Genomic DNA, 22,180 nt, shown 5'->3' with positions numbered 1-22,180 from the left:
CCGCCCACACAGTATAATTCCAAATAGCTACCCCATACAGAATAATGCTTCTAATCTGCCCCCATACAGTATGATGCCCCATAGATGCACCCATACAGTATAATGACTCATAGATGCACCCATACAGTATAAAGCCAACATAGATGCCCCCATACAGTATAATGCCCACACAAATGCCCCCATGAAGTATTATGCCCACACAGATGCCACTATGCAGTATAATGCCCAAACAATTTCCCCCCATACAACATAATGCCCCGTAGCTACACCCATACAGCATAATGCCCACACAAATGCCCCCATGTAGTATAATGCCCAAACAAATTCCTCATACAGCATAATGTCCCAAAGCTGCCCCCATTCAGTATAATGCCCCATAGTTGCCCCACACAGCATAATGTCCCCATAGCTGATGCATACATTATAATGCCACCCATAGCTGCCCTCATTCAGTATAATGCCCCATAGCTGCTCTCATACAGTATAATGCCCCATAGCTGCCCCATACAGTATATTGCGCCCATAGCTGCATCCATACAGTATAATACCCCCTTAGCTGCCCATACTGTATAATGCTCCTATAGCTTCCCCATACAGTATAATGCCCCCAAAGCTGCCCCATACAGTATAATGCGCCTTTCGCTTCCCAATACAGAATAATGCCCCCTTAGTTGCCCCCATACAGTATAATGCCCCTTAGCTACCTCTAGTACCAGTGCCCACATATAAAGTGCCGGTGCCCACGTAGATCGTGCCAAAGTGCCCATGTAGATAGTGCCACAACCCCTTAAAGATAGTGTCACTCCCTTGTAGATAGTGCTAAATCCCCCCTGCAGCCATTGGGACTTCATCTAGGGGTCAAATCCCCAGCCAGAGCATCGGCCACGCTGTGGCCTGGGATTCCGCTCCAGGAGTAGCCCCTGACATCACTGTCCATATATGAACACTGTTTATATATGGACAGTGACGTCAGTGGCTCCTACTGGAGCAGAATCCCTGGCCAGAGCACTATGGACGCTGACATCAGGGATTCCGTCTTTGAGCGGAATACCTGGCTAGAGCATCGGCAAAGCTCTTGCAGGGAATTCTGCTCCAGGAGGAGCTACTGACATCACTGCCCATATATGGACAGTGACGTCAAGGGCTTCCCCGGGCTCAGCGCTTAAAGTAGCACTGTGCCCGGGGAGTCCTCTGTACTAATGCTGAAACAGGGAGCTGACGTTTCCCTGCTTCAGCATTGGGTTCAACTGTATCTGCATCCTGAGGACGCATATACAGTTTAGCCTGGGAATCCGTGTCATACCACCAGCTGCCCAGGACAGCGTGACACCACACAAAATCCGGGAATGTCCCGCTGAATCCGGGATGGGAGGTATGAGTTTGCCAACATATAGTGCCGGAGTGAGGCGCCATATTCTCCCCTTGGACGCTTGTAGTGGAGATTAACTCCATGATTCGGCATTAACTGCCATTTTTTGCTATTCTCACTAATTTCATATGAATCCATAAAAATACCATGTGGCATGCAGAAGTTACATAGTTACATAGTTAGTACGGTTGAAAAAAGACACATGTCCATCAAATAGTATGGGCCCTTAGATTTTTATGGATTCTGTATTACAGATCTATATAACAAGCGTTCATATTACAGTTGTGTGCACATAGTTATGCTGTACACCAGGTAAAGTTAATCCAGATTTACAATAAATCTGTAAGTGATCATAGGAATCCACAAAGAACATTTTAACGGCAGAACTCTTAAATGCATTATTTTCTGAAGTGACTCAAATGCTATGATCTGTAGTGGACTAAGTGAGTCTATCTGAGATGATACAGAATATGCTTCCCTGTTTGTAAACTGCGTAGTCAGTTTCCATGCCATCCAGTTACGGTGTGTGCTGTGCAATGGTTATATGATACAAAAAGAATTGATGTTGGTAGAAAAGTTGTGTACCAAGGGGCAACAATGCATAAACTTTCAAAAAGTTGGGTAAGAGTTATTTTTATGGTATACCCTTTTTTTTCTAATTTCCACTTAAAAGAAAACATAGAAAAACAAGCTTTAGATCTGTTCACACTAGCTTCATGGCTTCCATTTTTTAACAGAGCCATAAACGCTATGACGTACTGTATATGGTTTTGAAAAGATTCAAACTGACTCACTCTGTCTGGGTTTTGTCAGGATTATGGCATTTTTGATAGCAAGAATAGAACTACAGACTATGCTATTCTTGGCGTTAAAAAAAAATCCAGAAAAAATCAGATGGAAGCCTTGAGAAATCCACCGAAGGTACAATTGATTCAAACTGGATGGAAAGACGGCACATATTCCATGCAGAATTTCTGTGCGCAAAATCCGCAGTGTATTACAGTCCCAGCTATGTGGAAGAGATTTGAACAAATCTTATCCACATGCTGTTGGGCAAATTACGGACGGAAAGCAGAGCATGATGTGGATTTTCAAAACCGTAGCATGCTCATTCTGTTCTGGATGTTCATTGCGGATTTCAGCAATTTCAATGTAAAAGAAGTTTAATCCACCTTAAAATATGCAGCAAGATAAGCACATAAAATACGCACATTTTGCTCCAGAAACACGGTAGAAATGCTGCAGATTCGATGTGGAAAATCTGCAGCATTTCCTTGTAAATCCAGCCATAGTGTAAAAAGAGTCTTAATAATGTAATATAAGTCTGAAATGTCATAAAGATACCTAGGACCCAATACTGATTCTTAAAACGTAGGGACCAGGACACTTAGAACAGTGCACAAATCTCTTTATCTTTGGATCCACAGTATGTTTTATATTAGGGAATTGTATAAATACCCATTATGTAATATGTTTTTGTTACTGGGAACACACCCTGCCATAAACCTCAATGTGGGGAGTTAAACTTGTATATAATCAGAAAAACTTGAAACTGAATAACAGCACACAAAAAACCACGCCTCCTCCGTAACCCACGCCTCCTGAGAAAGAACTTTTTCGAAACGCGTGTCAAGGCGGCCGGGTGTTCACTAATCTTTCCTGTGTTTGGTCTTCTCTGGTAACTCCGTCCATTGACAAACATGCCTTTTCTTTTTTTCAGCATCTTGACCAGTTACTTTATGGATGATCACGCATTGATCATTTGGTCCTTGAAATCAATTTCTTTGTGCTGTTATTCAGTTTCAAGTTTTTCTATGTTATTTATCTTGGATTTTAATTTATTTAATAAAATATATATTTTAAGTGTACCAGTATATTTTTGTTGTGCCCATTATGCTCTTAAAAGGAACCTGTCACCAGCATTTCACCTATTAAACCAGCAATACCTGGTGGTAGTGGGTGAAAAATTATTTTTATGGAACCTATAATCATCTTCTAAGTCGGCTCTGTAACTTTAGTATTCAGTTTTTTTATGTTCCTGTGTTGTGTGCTAATGAGCATAAAAGAGTCATATCTTTGTTTGAAAAGAGTCATATCTTCATTCCTCAAGTCTTTCCGAGTTAACTCCGCCTCCTTATTCTTGATTGACAGCTCCTTACCTCTCCCCAGCACACACGAAATTCCGCACTTGCCCATCGATGTCGTGTTCTGGTGTGAGCGCACAAAAGGGCACCCGATTATTTCCATAAACGACACAAAATGTTTGCAGATCGTTATTTACGGTCGGAGGAGGAGATTAGGAGAGGGGATAACGGCAATGAACATTTGACTGCAGCGGCCAGTGAGGGGTGAGTAGAGTTTAATAGGTGAAATGCTGGTGACAGGTTCCCTTTAAGGAGCTTTAGATAGGTATTATTTGTTAAATTCAATGTTTTAGAAATCAAAGAATACAAGGTGTCCATTCTAACTGAGCTTTTATAAGTGCATAACCCAATCATTCCTTATTCTCTGAAGCAAGAAAGCATGAATCGTGCCAAAGTTTAGTCATTTTGAAAAAGTACGAACAAAAAACACACTGACACGAACAATTTTTATCCTCTGTCATAAAGCATAGAATGAGTGAGTCATGCAGGATCTTGATGTCATCAGGGCTATCTCAATATTTTCCTCATTTAAATCCTGACCTCCTTTTATATATGAAACACCCACTAAATCCCTCTACAATATAAACCATGAAAAACGCAAAAGAAAATAAATGTAATAATGTATTAATTGCATCGTTTCTGCAGTCGTGAGTACAGACCGATTACATTATTGGCTAATTTATTACTAATGATGCAAGCGGGATACATACACTATGTATTTCTTATAAGAAAGTAATGTGATTCATATTTTAGACGTACATTGTGGATATATTTATAATAGATGAGGCCGGCTTATGTCAGTGTGAAGCAGAAATCCTTGCATTGTATTAATAAATCAACAATTTTAATAGATGCAATATAAAAATACAAACTTTTTCTTAGAATTCTTTGTTGCAAATAAACATATTCTTGGCATTAAATTAGATTTACATTTCAAACTATATTGGTGTTTGTTCGCCATAATGTGCCAGGAGGGATTTGCTCCTTAGAGACCTCTATCATGATGTCATTGATGAGGATTCCAATAGTCATTGAAATATCAAGTAGACACTTGCATTTCCCATAAAATAAAAATTCTGGAGCATTTTTTTAAGTCTGCATTATGTCATTCCTCTGTTATCCCTCCTGGAATAAAAAAAAAAAAATTGACAACTGGTTGTTACCATTCCCCTTGTCAATGTGGCTTTGGTCTTTACAGTCTGACATACTTCAGTGTCAGGGTCTGTAGGGACACACCCTAATGACAAGGGTTAAAGATAATTCCCATCGTAAGGCCCTTTTATACGGGCCAATGATCGGGCAAACGAGCTCTCGTGCAAACTCTCGTTTACGATTATTAACTGGGCACTGATCAGCCAACAAACAACCCAACACCTGTTTGTCGGCTGATCGCATCATTTATGAGGTCCAAGAAATGGTCACTTTTCGCTGCACATTTCCCGGTGTAAACAGGAGACGTTCTGCCGACAAGGGGCAAAATATATAGGGACAAATGATCGTATTAACAATCGTTCCTCCTTCATACATTACGAACTTTGCTTTGTTTGAATGGAGCAAATGTGCGCCGGTGTACCTGCTGTTACCCTTGTAAATGCTAATATATGTCCGCTAATATTTGCCATAACGTTATGATTGATGGAGGTTCAAGCCCTAGGAGCCCTTCCTGTTTCCGCGATTAAAGAGACAGAGTTTATTTTTGGCTTCTTAGGGTATGTTCACACGGCCTATTTACGGACGTATTTCGGGCGTTTTTGCCCCGAATTACGTCCGAAAATAGCGCTTCAATAGCGCTGACAAACATCTGCCCATTGAAAGCAATGGGCAGACGTTTGTCTGTTCACACGAGGCGTAATTTACGCGCCGCTGTCAAAAGGCGGCGCGTAAATAGACGCCCGCGTCAAAGAAGTGACCTGTCACTTCTTTGGCCGTAATTGGAGCCGTTATTCATTGACTCCAATGAATAGCAGCGCCAATTACGCCCGTAATTGACGCCGCGTTCAAGCGCCTGCACATGCCGGTACGGCTGAAATTACGGGGATGTTTTCAGGCTGAAACATCCCCGTAATTTCAGCCGTAACGGACGCCCTCGTGTGAACATACCCTAACACTTCACAGCAACGTTTTCATGGTGGACAGGACCACTAATATGCAAGCAAAAACTGTGAATGAGCAGCAAATGGACCCCCACCAATCCAACAAGCGATAACATGTCATCACGTAATGGTGGCCTTTTAAATTATTCTGCCACCATTATTTCTAGCCATTGTCATCCACTTGTCAACAAGAGCTCTGTCCACCAATTATAGGTTTAGGTGTGAGGAAAATGGAGAATAGAGATGGACAGAAAGTTGCTTGGTAAAGTATATAGACCTGATCTCAAAAGTAGGAACTTTGACATAGATATATTCAGGTCCATTGGGTGGGTGTCTTGGGTTTTAGGAATCAGTGGGTGATACTTTAAGGGTCAGTTCACACGTTGCATAAATACTGCAGATTTTCCACAATGGAATTTGTTGCGGAAAATTGGCAGCAAATACAGTAGCAGCAAAGTGAATGAGATAAAACAAATCTCATCCACACGCTGCGTAAATACTGAGCGGAAAAAACGCTCAGAAATTGACCTGGGGTGCGGAGTTTTATCCCGCAGCATGTCAATTGTATTTACGTAAACGCTGTTTATTTGTTGCGGGATTTCCCTATTGAATTCAATGGCAATGAAAATTCTGCATCAAATAACAGTTCCATTTTTTGCGGCGAGTTCACAGCGATCCCGCTGCAAAAAAGGCAACTCAGAAAATAAAAAATATATTAAACTTACCTAGGAGTCTGTGTTTCATTCTCGTGGGATGACGCTTCATCCCATGTGAACGCTGCTGCAGCCAATCACAAGCTGCAGCGGTCTACTGGGATGAGACGTCATCCCAGGAGGCCGGCCGGCTAAGTGCTGCAGTCTTTCGCAGCGGACATTCCGGGCGAAAAACTGCACCGCAGTTTGGTGCGCTTTTCGCCTGGAATTCCCTGTGGCGCACAGGACGGATACACTGCGTGCTATTACGTAGTGTATCCACCCTGTGTAAACTCAGCCTCAGGGTATGCTCACACTCTCTTTGCCGCTTTTTTTTTAGGCAAATTTTCGGCTGCGGCCATTGACTGGCGTGGGCAAAAAACGCCGCAAAATCGTTTCTCTGCCTCCAATTGATGTCAATGGGAGATTAGAGACGGAAATGCTTTTTTTTTCCGTGAGCATTTTTGACAAAATGCCTCCGTCTCCCATTGAAATCAATGGGAGGCGATTTTGGATGTTTTTCTGGTGCAGTTTCCGACGCGGTTTCCGTGTCAAAAAAACGCTACACAAAAAAAAACTGTGTGAACTAGGCCTTATAAATCAAGTGTTATTTTTTTTCTATTTAGTCATGGCAGGGTGACCACTTGACTAATCCGGTGGTGCCCAGGTAAGAGGAGGGGGCATGCTATTCAATCAGTCTGCCTGGCTAGCAAATTATGAATATGAGCTAAAGAAATGGGTAATGATGACATATACTGAGTCAACACTGTAGAGGTGACATCATGCATACCTATTGAGATGAAGTAGATAGTTTATTCTTCCACCAGTACTGCCCCTTTAATACTTTTATAATTAATTGTTACAAATACACAATTATTTTTTTTGCTTGGAAAGAAACCCCAGACTTCATAGCAAGCAAATCACCAGATGGCTTCTCCCTTGCAAAATGGCATCTTAATGTATCTTTAATCACTGGAAACTGTGAAGAAATACGATGCTCCTTTTTTGAATTAAGGATAAAACAAAATGTAAAAACTGAGATGGAAGCACAAGCAAAATAGACTTGAAATTTCTAAAACTGATATATGCGTTGTGGTGCATTTTATAGTTGTGTGAATTAGAGGTGAAAAAAAAGGCTAGATATGTCCAATATACATTGTAACTTTTCACATTGTGCACCAGAAAATTGTTCAGGAAAGCATAATAATAACTTAAAGGACATGACCTCCTTTAAACATTATGTCACAGCCTACGTTGAATTAACCTTTTGAGTAAATTTGTAAATACATTACATTACCTATCTTATATTATTCCTGAGTTACAGTCTGTATTACATTCCAGAGGTGCATTCCAAACCCTGCAGGGATCAGAACAGAAATTTCCCAGCATTCCTTGATGTCTCAATGTTGCTACAGAGCTTGCAGTAAAAATAATATCTCATGTATTTTATTTTAGTTTTATTAGGTTTAAGTTTTTAGTAAGGAAATAATGTGTCTTTGTTCTGTTTTTTAAAGGTAGCTATTTTTTTAATCTTTTTTTAACATTTTATGGGCAAGGGGCATCCATATTGGGGACACACACTTTCTTCCTGTATAGAGTAACATTGTACAGAGGGTGACAGGAGAGATGCGTACAAAGTCTTATCTATGTATATAGATTATAGTGTAACTATCCTGAATTATTTTTGTCTCCTGCAGTACAATGGAGCTGTCATTATCTCACCCACCCGTTAATGATAATGAGATGACTCTGCTCATTTTGTTCTAGTCTACACAACAAAGCTGACAAGTGAGCTAAAAAAACAGGAAGTTCCATAGTTACATAGGTTGAAAAAAGACACCGGTCCATCAAGTTCAACCTTTCAAAATAAATTACCCGTCATTCATTGCTTAATTACTTATAACCTTCAATGCCATTCATCAATAAATAAACATCTAGCCTTTTTTTAAATGCTGACATAGTATCTGCCATCACTACCTCTTGGGGTAGGACATTCCATAGCTTGACCACTCTAACTGTAAAGAACCCTTTCCTATATTGATGTCTGAAACGTCTTTCTTAAACACGCAATGGGTGTCCCCATGTCCTTTGTAGAGTCCTTGGATGGAACAGATTATTAGTTCTCTGTATTGACCACACATATACTTATACATATTAATAAGATCTCTAAGGCGTCTTTTTTCCAAGCTGAACAAGCCCAAATTTTCTAGCCTTTCATTGTAAGCGACACCTCCCATCCCATTTAATAATCTAGTTGCCCGCCTTTGAACCCTCTCCAGTTCTCCTATGTCCTTTTTACAATGTGGAGCCCAAAATTTAATTCCATATTCTAGATGAGGCCTTACAAGGGATTTCTAGAGGGATAATATTACATTTGAATCACTGTTTTTTATCTCTCTTTTTATACACCCTAAACGCCTATTTGCTTTTGCAGCTGCTGCTTGACATTTAGTGCTACTTCTTAGCTTATTTGTTACCCGAATACCCAGGTCCTTCTCTTGTTCCATTATCCCCAGTTTTATTCCATTTAATGTATATGAATTAATGCTATTATTGCGTCCTAAGTGCATTACTTTACATTCATCAACATTAAATTTCATCTGCCATGTTTTTGCCCATGCTGCCAGCTTATCTAGGTCTTTCTATAAGTGAAAGCTTTAAATTCATTTAATTTCAGTGTTTAGGGACAATTTGATACCAGGCCTTGCTCGTCTTGTCTCTGACACACTATTAATATTGCTGGGGGTTCTTTAACCCTATGTAGCTTGAAGAACACCGATGTAATACTTTATGATACTGAGGAAGGAGCTTAGGTGGCCCTGAAATTCATCTAGCCAATTTTATTTACTAGAGCACTGACTACAGCCATCTTAGCAAGCCACAAGATGTATTTCAGACACACAAACCTGCTAAGATGTCAATGATATTGCCAATCGTCTACATCGTTGCTAAAAAAAATAACAGCTGAGCGGGAGATCCAACGTCCCGGTTTGATAACATCTATTTCAGCTAAACCAACCAGCTTAGAGCTCATCACTGTCATCAAGTGTCTATATGGTTTCTCAGCAACACAGCAGCTGAGCGGGGTATTCGGCATCCCTGAACTTGCACTGAGCAACTACCACCTAAGTGCTATGACAGTTCTAGTGAGCTAGTGATGCGGCATCCCAGAGATTAAGTGGACAGCTTCACTGCTCTGACACATGCATAACACAGGGGTTCCATAGCACATTGTTGGACAGACATTCCCGAGGACATTGTACCATCGTGCTACTCTCCAGAAGTGGGGAGAAGCGTTAATGCGCTAAACATTATCTGGTCATACTTCAACTGTTGTGCTCAAATACATCTCTATACATTAATGTGTATGTGGAAACCTCTGCCATAATACGGCCAATTACCAGCTAATATTTAATCCAGTGACTGTCAGGTTGGGAATCTAGTCGGCTGTCTCTAGTTATCATCGTTGTATCGCAATGGACCTGAGATGAATGAATTCATGCTATTATATAAGCTCTGATTTATTGGCTCTGTGTTTTTTTTTGGGGGGTAATTGTTAGTTACTTACTGTACTTTGACATTAGTATTTAGTATCCACTGATATGTATGCTAAATATCTGCTGCTACCAGTTTGGTATATATATATATATATATATATATAGATAGATAGATAGATAGATAGATAGATAGATAGATAGATAGATAGATAGATAGATAGATAGATAGATAGATAGATAGATAGATAGATAGATAGATATACATATCTAGATAGATAGATAGATAGATAGATAGATAGATAGATAGATAGATAGCTAGATAGATAGATAGATGGACGGACGGACGGACGGACGGACAGACAGACAGACAGAATAGAATTTTAACCAAATCTATAGCTCAGCTCTCTACTCACTAAAATATCTCAACAGGGAGATTAACAACCGGAGCAAGTAAAAAAGGGGTGAAATCCTCAACACCACAGAAAACAAAGACAAATCTATAGTTTTTTACCGCTCAGTCGGTGGTGGATGTAAAGTCTGAAGTATCCATCAAGGGTTTGACCTTCCCCCAGCTAGCATGCAGAACGAACGATCCAACTTTCCTCCGGTGTGTGTATCTCCGGTTGCCCCAGAGGAAGCAAGAAGGGGCGAAACCCAGGGTCGGGTTGCATTATTTGGCGTGCTACAAGAGCTTATCTTATGCTTTTTATCATTATCTGTTTTTGTAAGTACGGAATAAACCTGTGGAATTTGTAATTTCCCAAAGGTAGTGTACTACCTCCTTTTTTCTCCCTTGCTGGAGATCTAGAACATCAAGTACGAGGATATACACAGCAAGCAGTTGCATTGCTGCGTGGAACCACAAGTACCGGCGAGATACACACACCGGTGGAAAGTTGGATCGTTCTTCCCGCAATCTAGCTGGGGGAAGGTCAAACCCTTGATGGATACTTCAGACTTTACATCCACAACCGTCTGAGCGGTAAAATTATATATATCATTTTGTTTTCATTGATCTATTTTTGTGTGCATTACATCTATATAAATACCTTTTGCTTACTGTAGTCCCTTTTGTGTTGCGTAGATTGCTGGTATATAGTTGTGTCTTTACTTTCCAATCAGTGCTCACAGTAACAGACTGTATAGGTACCCACCGCATTAAAAAAGGAGAGGTTACACAAAGTTGTCTATTTATTCATAAATTTCCATGAGCAATAACAGAGGAATGTCACAGAGCTCCAAGAGCTCTAAGAACATATTCTACAGCATTGTTTTTTCATGGGGAATATAAATATTTACTAAAACAGACATGTCAGTGGAGCTGACAGGTCCTCTTTCATGGTGGTGAGTTTGGCAATGCTCCGTTTCCCATTGGGGCTCTGAGTTCAATTCTGACCATCTAAATTCTGTGTCCATGTTGAATTTGTATCCGTTTCTAGCTGTTGCTCAAAGACATAGATTAGATGGTCTGAGTTTAATTGACCCAGATACCTGTGTTCATTTGGTGTCAATAGAAAATTAGATTGCCAGCTCTTCTGGGACAGAGACCAATATACATCAATAACATTGCCAGATTGTACAGTAATGTGTAATATGTTCCTGCTTTATCTCAACAGATACTAATTACTGTACATAAGCTTGGTGAAACTGTTTATACAAAAATATCTTTCATCACCTTATTACTGACTATCCAAACTTTATTCATATGTTTATTGATACATTTTTGTAAATCAGATCCAAGTTGTCTGTTGTACAGTTCTATTATCAGCAAACCCACATATATTGCAGAATGTACTGGTTGCATAGCTTGAAAATACACAAATTCAACGACCCGAAATTGGCCAATAATTAGTAAACCAGAATTTTCAAGCACCCAAATTTTGGTAATTATGATTTATTTTTTTGCTTACATAGATATCAGCATTTTTTGTTTTGTGGTGGTGGACATTTTTGCAAAAGTGACAACAGGAAGTGCAGCCATATTGGTTGTCAACTTTAAATTAGTTTCTTAGAAATTGATGGTAAAATTGCCTGTCATTTAGCATGTTCAATCAATTACAAAGTAAAAGCTGCACTTCCTGGTAGTCACGACAAAACATAAAAATTAGAATATTTCTGTACATAAATAGAACATAGATACCAAACTTTGTTTAGTGCTCTAACTTCTGATTTACTAATATATGATCAATATTATGTTATGGGTGGAAATCCTCAAAAGTTGAATACTTATTTTCAGGGCCATCCTTTGGGTGGGGTTAGCGGGGACCATGCTCTGGGCCCTGTGCATCCCAGGCCCCACACTTGTTGCTGCAAACATTATTCCTAGTGGCGTCAAGAGCCAGTGCTGCGCCCGGAGGTGAAGAGGACCCAATTCAGGAGCGTTAACTGAGTAAGTATAATATTGTGGATACTGTCTGCTGGGGGCCCTGTATCTAAGCCTATCATATGTGAGACTGTCTGCTGGGGGCCCTGTATCTAAGCGAATCATGTGTGATACTGTATGTTGCAGACCCGGCATCTAAGCCTACCATGTGTGATACTGTATGCTGATGCCCTGTATCTAAGCCTATCGTGTTTGATACTGTATGTTGGTGCCCTGTATCTAAGCCTATCATGTGCGATACAGTCTGCTGGGGGCCCTGTATCTAAGCATATCATGTGTGATACTGTCTGTTGTGGGACCTGCAGCTAAGCCTATCATGTGTGATACTGTCTGCTGGTGCCCTGTATCTAAGCATATCATGTGTGATACTGTCTGCTGATGCCCTGTATCTAAGCGTATCACGTGTGATACTGTCTGTTGCGGGCCCTGCATCTAAGCCTATCATGTGTGATACTGCCTGCTGGGGGCCCTATATCTAAGCCTATCATATGTGATACTGTTTGCTGAGTGCCCTGTATCTAAGCCTATCTCGTGGGATACTGTCTGCTGATGCCCTGTAGCTAAGCTAATGTGTGATACTCTCTGCTTAAGCCCTGTAAGTAAAAGGCTATCTTGTGTGATTCTCTCTGATCGGCCCTGTATCTAAGCCTATCATGTGTGATACTGTCTGCTGGGGCCCTCATGATAGAGCAGCGCCATCTTACACCCGCGCGGATCACATGACATGACACTGACCGGAAGTCTAATGTAATGTGATCTCTGGGCCTAGCTGGCGCCTGAAGAGAATAGAAGGAGGACACACAAGTGATTCAGTAAAGACAAGGTAAGTTAAAAAAAAATACCAGTGACACAGAGATTTTTTGTGATGTGCAGGAAGGTCCCACCATTAACCCTTGCCCTGGGCCCCAAAAAGGTTTAGGACAGTCCTGCCTCTTAAAGATCTAGATGGAGAAACACAAAACAGTCCCCCATTTTCCAGGCAATTAATGGCAAATTTGTCCTAATAGGTGAGTATACAAACTCCCTGAATCCACAATGGCAATAGGAAGAATTTCTTAGATCTAATTATCCCCATATTATCTTTTTATTAGTTACACTTGCTGATTATTTTAGTCATTTGTGTTTAGTCATTTTTTAAAAATTATGTTCATGGTATTTAAATTACAACTTTGTATTCATAGGCATCACTACGAGGACAGCGGCCATAGCAGCTGCTGTCGGGCTCGGAAGCTAAGGGGACCCATAGGCCTCTATACACAACGGGTGCCTCCTAGTACATTGTACAGTTCATTAAATACAATGATGTATTGTTTATATAGTGATTAATGTACCTTTTCTATTTCTTTCTTTCTCCAAACTGAACAAACGCAAATGTTTCAACCTTTTATGGTAACCAAGGTCTCCAATACATTTCATCAATCTTACTGAATGCTTTTGATCCCTCTAGAAATCTCATTTATGTCCTTCCTACATTTAATGGGTTCCTATGTTCCTATGACATTTGTAATGGTTATTGGTAGTGTTCTACATACAAAAAGTGCAGATTTGTAAATAGTGAAAGTGTATTGTTCATAAGTTTGCTGAAGTTAATGCATTTATATGTAGCAGAGCTAATTTTGGATCATGAAGTAGTGCTGTATTATCTTAGTCATGTCTATTACTTTAGCTCTGAGGATGAATACAAAACCACCTCCTTAGCCCTGGTTTATGACTACTCTGTCCTGAGCCCTGAGCATAAATACAACTCTACAGAGCTTCTGCCGCCTTCTGAGCTTCTTGTGTCACAGAACTTGTATAAAATTTGAATATACTTTTAAAAATGAAATGCTAAATCATTCCCCAGACCACACTCATATGACCTGCATTGATTTAATGATGGTTGTGATTTAACTTTTTTTTTTAAATAATTGAGTCATCTATGTATCTGCGTCATGTAACTATCATAGTGCATGTGAATAGGTTTTATATGAACCTGTTGTTATTCTAGAGAAGAACAGTAATGTACAGTAATGTGTATAAAAACTTTAATTATGTTAAGACTCATATATATTTACCAGTGAAGGACTTTGTAAATTCCTATTACCATGGTGACAACACTAGTCTTTAGATGGTGATTGTATTGGACTGTAGACGACAGCAAGTATGTTCTGGCTACAAATACTGGTTTTCATTCTTTTATACTTATAACATTAATTTTGGATTGCAACCTGCAACATTTTTCTGTACCACTAGGGGGAGCTATGTGGGCCTGAGCCTGTTTCTAAACTCCTCCTATTTTTCCGCTGAGGCAGAATCCTTTACCTGTCGCCAAAAAGTGTTGGGTACCGTGTGGAGGTTGTGCTGAAACATTGGACAATGGGCAAGAATTACTATTCAAAATGCTCCATAATTCTTGAATTGATCCAGAATTATTTATTTTTCCACCAAGGGGCGTGGCTTAGTGGTAAAGAGTGGTCTAGGGAAAGGGGACTTAAAGGTAACACTTTTTTTTTCTCCTTATCTATCTTGAAGATAGGCCATTAATATAAAAGTCCAGGAAAATGCCTTTAAGGTGTGATGTAACAGGAAAAACTCTGCTCTTGAGTGAGATTTTAAAGAATTCCACAGTTTAGGGGGTAACTAAACTTTCAAAAAATTCAATAGTGACATGTCAGAAGTTTTGATCTTTGGGGGTCTAAGCACAGAGACCCCCACAGATTGCTAAAACAAAGTGGCAGAAGCACTTGATTGAGCGCTTGGTCGAACGTTTCTGATCGGCTTTTCTCGGAAAGCTGAGCAAATGGTGTACGGGATCAATAGAAAGTCTAACTGCTTGGCTTTCCGAGAAAGGCCGATCAGAAACCAAGCAGCTCAGCGCTCACCCGAGCGCTTCTGACGCTTTGTTTAGCGATCGGTGGGGGTCTCAGTGCTGAGATCCTCACCAAGCAAAATTTATGACATGTCACTATGACATGTCAGAAGTTTTTTGAAGGTTTAGTTACCCTTTAAATCTACATAAAAAGTTGGGTTTTACTGACCGTAATGAAAATTCATAATTCTGCTAAATTGATTTTTCCATGGAGCAGTGCATTCTGAGAACTCAGATTAAACATACCCAGAGAGCGAAGCATTTTCTGGTCCACAGGCAACCGGCAGAATTTAGAAAGAATTTTCTAAGCAGTATGCATGCGAATAATAAGCAAATTAAATAACTTAAATTAGTAAAACTATTTTTGCAGATTGTATCTCAATACTGTATCTCATATGTCAGGAGAAATGAGGATCAGGATTTTAACATGCCTGATTTTTTTCTGCCAGGAGATAAGCTGCGGCCTGAAGTATCTTGTCCCTCCCGCTGCTATTGAATAAACATGCTCTCTTGGCCGAGTCTAGCATCCATGTTTATAATGAGGTTGTGGAAGATGACCTTCGACTGAACAAGCATTTGCCCGACATCTATCTTATTGTATGGCCAGAGTTGTCACTCCCTCCTACCATACAGGAGTGAATGGTGTCAGAGGCCTCCTAGCCAGGTAGGACACCCACTTGGGGTCGAAAAAATGTGAATTTGGCCTGAAATAATTTATTTTTTTAAACATTTAATTATATATTCCAACCTGATTGTATTCTTCTATGACATCAATTAGTAATGACTTGCTATTGTTCGTATATTTTGAGACATTTCAAAACCAAGACATAATAGCTATCCTTGGTCATAAAAAATTATAATCACCAAAGTTCTTGTCATTTTGTATTGAAGATAATAATATAGCCTCAATCCAAAAGTATTTTTTTTTTTAATCAAAATTCAATAATGAGAAGCCTTTATTAGTCACGAATGATAAATTCCACTACATTGTTGAAGTTGAAGGCCACTAGAATCCCGTTAAGTGCACCATTCATAAAACGATAGTGTAGGTGTGTTGTTAAATTAAGTAGTTGACACTGAAAGTATTTTAATCATCTATGTTGAAATATTCTACAATAGAGAGTTTACGTAGCATAACTAAAACAATGGATGTACCAATTAATATGGTTGTTATGATCTCGACATCTTACCTCGCAGTGAAATAACAAATGTGTGATTTCAATTGTGATTCAAATTGTAGATGTGATTAATTTCAATAATACCAAGGATACTTAGTGAGGAAAAACATAATTTGTAATTAGGAACTTCATTAAAGAGGTTGACCAGTTTAGAAAAAACGATTTTCATGTACTTTATACTATATCAGGGAATTCTGAGTTAACCCCTTAAGGACCGAGCCATTTTAAATTTTTTCGTTTCTGACTCCCTGCGTTCCAAGAGCCATAACTTTTTTTATTTTTCAATAGAGTGGTGTGAGGGCTTTGTTGTTTGCGGGAGGAGTTGTAGTTCTAACGGCACCATTTAAAGTAGCATATAATGTACTGGGAAAGGAAAAAAAAATTATTTGTGGGCTGAAATTTTGAAAAAACTGAGATTTCTACATTGTTTTTTGTTTTTTGCTTTTACGTCTTTCACTGTGCAGTAAAAACAGCTTAACTTTATTCTGCGCCTCAGTACGATTACGGTGATACCAAATGTATTTTTTTGAAATATATTTTATTACTTTAAAAAAAAAAAACTTCTGACAATCTGAGAGCCATAACTTTATTCTTTTTCCGTGGATTGAGCGGCTTATTTTTTGTGGGATGAGCTGTAGTTTTTATTGGTACCATTTTTTAGTACATACAGCTTTTTGATCACTTTTTATTACATTATTTTTGCGAGCTAAGCTGACCAAAAAACTGCAATTTTGGCGGTTCAAATTAGTTTTTTTACGCGTTCACCGTGCGAGTTAATTAATGCTATATTGTAATAGTTCAGACTTTTTTTTTTACTTTTAACTTTATATGTATATTTTTCACTACTAATAACTTTTATAAAAGTTTTTTTTTACACATTTTAGGGAACTTCAACCAGCAATCGTTAGATGTATCGCAGTATATTGTAATATTGTAATTTTCACAGGCTTCTATCCAGAGACACGGATTAACAGAGGCATAGAAAAGGCAGACCTGGGGGCCTTCAATAGGCCCGTGGGCTGCCATGACAATCACCGACACCCCCCGATCTTGGTTTTGGGGCGCCGATGAGCTCTCAGAGGAGGCCGCCCCCTATTTTCAACTCTTCCGATGCTGCGGTTGCGATTGACCTCAGCATTTAAGGGGTTAAATGCGCCAGAACATCGCGATCGCTGTTTTCGGTTGTTAGTCCTGGGTGTCAGCTGTAATACACAGCTGACACCCGCAGTGTATGAGCACGCTCCATACTTCCCTATGATGCTTATCACATACATGTATGTGATAATGCGTCAAGGGGTTAATAGAGAGTGGTTCCTCTGTTTAGGATCCTCATCTCTTGACCAGAGTGATCGCAGGGTAATATTTTGTGAACAGCTTATTGTCAAGGCACCCTTCTAACAAGTAAGCATTGTTCAAAGTGGAGAGCCCCTTTAAATAGTTTAAACATAACAAATGATGCCCATGACTATAATGACTTTTTAAATTACTCTGAAGTTGTAGGACTCCATCTCAAATATGAGGTTCAGTTTTGGGAATCACTGTAAGGGCTCATTTCCTCCGCATATGAACAGAGTTGCATCAAGGTAAAGCATGAGCCCATATCGGGCTATGGGCACCATTTTACGCATCCTTACAATGTCAGAGTACATGAGGCTTAAGGAGGTTATAGGCAACATTCAAGAAGGCAGAAAGCTTAGCAACTGGACTAACAAAATGGATAAGAGGTCTAAATTATAATGAAAGGTTGGAAAATTAAGGCTTTAATTTGTGAAAAGGTTCCCTTAGACATTATGTAAAAGTCTTCACTATATAAAAAATATAAGTATAATATAAAAAATATCCTCCATGAACTTTTTTCTTTTAGAACTCTGCAAAGAGGACATAAGAGGATTGTACTATAAGTAAAAAGAGGGGGGGGGGTGAGGAAGAGAGAGTTATCGGCAGATATAATAAGAAAAGGATAGTGTGGAGATAGTTGATTCATTTAAATGACCTTTTTCGAATTAGGAGGCAAACGAAAAGTTACTTGAACATTATTTGTTTTGTATTCAAACTAGTTAAGTCTGTAACGATCTAGCTTTGTATAGAGATGTTGCCATGAGAAAATAGAGAAAAGTTTCAATTAATATCTATGCAAATGTATACATTTTTCAGTTCACCTTAATCATGTTAAGGGCAAAGCCACACGTGGCGGAATTCCTCTTGAATTCCGCAGTGGACACTCCGCAGCGTTAATCCGCAGCGGAGCCGTTTGTCCATTGACTTCCACTTTTATTTAGCAGTGTTCGTTTAGACGATGCGTAAAATTCCGCTGCGGAGCATAGGCTGCGGAGCGGAATTTGGTGTCCGCAGCATGCTAGGGCTGTTGCGGAGTTGTGGCGGACTGGTTGCGGACTCACGGCGGAATTTCTCCTTTGACTTCAATGGAGATTCTAAATTCCGCAATGAAGTCTGCAGCTGTCATGAAAATGTTATATGTGCTGCGGATGCGTCTTGCTTTTTTGACATGACATTTCTTCATTCTGGCTGGACCTATGTATTTCTAGGTCTACAGCCAGACTGAGGAAGTCAATGGGGCTCCCGTAATTACGGGAGCGTTGCTAGGAGACGTCAGTAAATAGTCACTGTCCAGGGTGCTGAAAGAGTTAAGCGATCGGCAGTAACTGTTTCTGCACCCGGGACAGTGACTACCGATCCCAATATACAGCAACCTGTCAAAAAAATAGAAGTTCATACTTACCGAGAACTCCCTGCTTCTGTCTCCAGTCCGGCTTCCCAGGATGACGTTTCAGTCTAAGTGACGGCTGCAACCAATCACAGGCTGCAGCGGTCACATGGACTGCCGCGTCATCCAGGGAGGTCGGGCTGGATGCCGAAAGAGGGACGCGTCACCAAGACAACGGCCGGTAAGTATGAAATTCGTTTACTTTCACTAGGGAAAGTGCTGTCCCTTCTCTCTATCCTGCACTGATACAGAGAAGGGAAGCACTTTTCCCACAGTCCGCAGCAGCTAGTCCGCATCAATTTACTGCACATTTTGGGCAGATCCGCGGCAGAATCTGCAACGCAGATTCTGTGCGGCATTGATGCGGACAGTTGCGGAGGAAATCCGCCACGTGGGGGCATGCCCTAACAGGTCCAACTACTGCTCAACTATTTTTTAAGTATAAAATATATTTGAAATATTGTCTCATGTAATTCATATGATGGAAAGTCTATAGCACCTCATTGGATTGTGGGAATGTCGCTAAAAGTAAATATCTCATACATATTAATTCCTAAATCCCACATAATCCTTAGGTGACATAAGTGAAAAATATTCCCTATTTGTTAAAATGTAAACATATAAAATAAAACTGGCAACACTAAGATTTATCTCCCCAAATACAAGTCCAAAATTAAAAACAAATTCATAACAAGTGAAATTAAAACCACAATAGAAAGCCAAACTGCAAAATTTGCACCACAACTTTTTGCAGAAATTTTTAGATATTTTGTTAGTAAAAAAAAAATATGCAATGGCCAAATGTATTTTTTGTGAGAGGTCCTTATGACAGAAAAGTTTGTAGCATTCACAGGCATCATAAATCAAATAAGTAGGGATACCAAGGAGGCAGAGCAGGAGCTTTGTGAAAATTAACTGGCCCACCAAAATATCATTAAGTACAGGTTCTTACACAATCGTAGATCTCTACAACAACAAGGAACGAAAGTACCAGCAAAAGACAACGCTACTGGAAGTTGAATTCGGAGCAGATCACTTGCCGCTTGGGTCTGTTCCATTTTTTATGGGTGATGTTTACTGATGATATTTTTAGTGTGTGCATTGACAACATCAAAGTTTACTATGTAATAAAAAGTGGAAATGTTCTGGATAGATGGAGAATTGGAGAGTGGGCCTCCAGAATCAATCCCTCTGGTGGGCCAAAGGCACCCAAGCCTGACACTACTTCATATGGCCCAAAACAGACAACCCCTTTAATGAAGTATTTGGATGCGTTGCTTGTAAATTTTATCAGAAACGGAAAGTGCACTTCAAAATAGTTGGACAGTAGCATTTATGTTTATCTCCACTGACTTCTTGAAGAATAAATGACAAAGGAAGGTGTTTCTTTAAGGTAATTTACACCTAATCCTGTAATAACATATCCTGCATTCCTAACTGATTTCTTGTCTCCAAAAGAAGCAAACAAATCCTACTCACGTCTGATGAAAATGTTTACCTTTAAAAAGTCAGGGGAAACAACTTAAATGAGTTTTCCGAGTCCAAAAAAAGATTATCTTAAAGCAGGTAATGTGTAAAAAAAAATACAAAAAAAAACATTACTCTCCCGGTATCCCCGGTATTCACTTAATAGAGATGTCTAATGGTATTTATAAAATAAAAAAATTACTTGAAATTACCATTTTTCATATTTTTAACTTCTTTCCTGTCCCACTGCTTTCTATGTTTTGTAGTTGGCTTGTGGGTGAGAAGCAGCGATGCCCCATGTGACCCCAGACATTCTCTGTATTTAATTGTGATTCTGCACTTGTAACCCTACACCACAGAAGTCGGAGCGTCGTACTATAGTCTCCCTCCCCAAGCTGACGAGTAGAGAAGTAGCAAAGACATTTTTATACACTCGCCGCACCAGCAGGTATCCCTCCAACGCCTATGATAAAGAGAATGCTGCATATGTGTCCCCCGCTGATAGCTTAGGAAGTCGGTTACATCATTAGGGGTGAGTAGACATGCTAGGGGGCGCTATATTTAGTTTAAAGTAATGAACATTAAGTAAGAGAACATTTGTTTAAACATTTATATTGAGAAATTCCTTAAATTTTCCAAGTTTTTTTTTTTGCTTTTTATATAAAATTGTACACAGGATAATTCCTTTATATTTACGGCAACAAAACGGAGGTGCTAAAAGATTATTTGCAGTAAAAATGAAAGTTTCTTGCTACTTCTTAACAAAACTGAGGGATTATTAATCAGCTCAGCCATACAACATTCCCTCATATGCAATTACTGGATTTTGTATTGTTACTTGTTCTCCCTGTAGGATCGTAAACAGTTTAAAACCATAGCTTTTCCACTGAGTAAAATCGGAGAAAGACGAGTCAATTACTGAGTCACTATCAGCTGCCTTCTCGCTAAAGCTTAAATATATTCCATAACCATTGTAAGTTATTAGACTTCGTGACTCAGCCTCCTGAGCTCCTCTTAATTTGTCTCCCACCTTCCCATGCCGTATGCCTCTTAGACAGCAGTCGAAACATGACAAACCTACAATTATATTGGTAACGCTAACTGAAATTTAAATGTCACAACAACAAATCAAAACACAAAAGCACTAAAGTTATATATTATACCTCGAAATTCCTGCCTCAGATACATTTTCCAATCGCTGGCACAGCATGTGTAGAATTATTATAAGGAGGCTGTGGCGTTGTCAATATTTGCAGTTTACCAAGTATGAAAAGATTTTATATTGAAAATGTGGAGATGAAAACATGGACTTAAATAACAAAATATATGTGCATATCACTGTAGAAATTTTTATTGTGACTATTGTATCTTGATGGTGTTTTCATCTGCCCATATACAGAAGCTTAACTTGAGAATCCTGGGGCCCAATGCAATATCTGTACATGTCCCCCTACCTACCATGTGTGAATTACAATACTGGAATTATAGTAGAAATGTTTGAAGCGATGCAGAACCAGAATCGAAGTGAAGCCTGGGGTCGTCAACGGGAGAGGGTCAGGAAGCAACAAACTAGAGCAGAAGAGAAGACAAAGACGTAACCATAAGACGGCCAGGGGTTATAACCAGTAGGACATACCACAAGTGCCAGACGACCAATCCGAAGGAGTTAGATGAAGGAAAAATCTCTACACAAGACCAAGGTCAGAGTCAAGGTCAAAATACAGCTTAACTAGCTTAGACAGTATGTAACTTAGCTCACAGGCAAGAGTATCCAGGAGGATCTT

The 22,180-nt window shown here is 39.5% G+C and overlaps 2 long non-coding RNA genes across 2 annotated transcripts in view; one reads left to right on the top strand and one right to left on the bottom strand.

The window, feature by feature from the left end:
• The window catches only part of LOC142660821 (uncharacterized), a 102,422-nt gene that overhangs the window by 36,862 nt on the left and 43,380 nt on the right, over window positions 1–22,180 (bottom strand). The gene's annotated exons all lie outside the window — the stretch shown is intronic.
• The window catches only part of LOC142660390 (uncharacterized), a 56,810-nt gene that overhangs the window by 31,569 nt on the left and 3,061 nt on the right, over window positions 1–22,180 (top strand). The window contains exons 2-3 of the long non-coding RNA XR_012850474.1: window positions 15,476–15,690; window positions 21,796–22,096. This is a non-coding gene — a long non-coding RNA (uncharacterized LOC142660390). The remainder of the gene's footprint in view (window positions 1–15,475; window positions 15,691–21,795; window positions 22,097–22,180) is intronic.

This window comes from Rhinoderma darwinii, chromosome 9 (genome assembly GCF_050947455.1).
Source record: "Rhinoderma darwinii isolate aRhiDar2 chromosome 9, aRhiDar2.hap1, whole genome shotgun sequence".
Lineage (NCBI taxonomy): Eukaryota > Metazoa > Chordata > Amphibia > Anura > Rhinodermatidae > Rhinoderma > Rhinoderma darwinii.
This window is presented reverse-complemented; position numbering and strand designations above follow the sequence as displayed.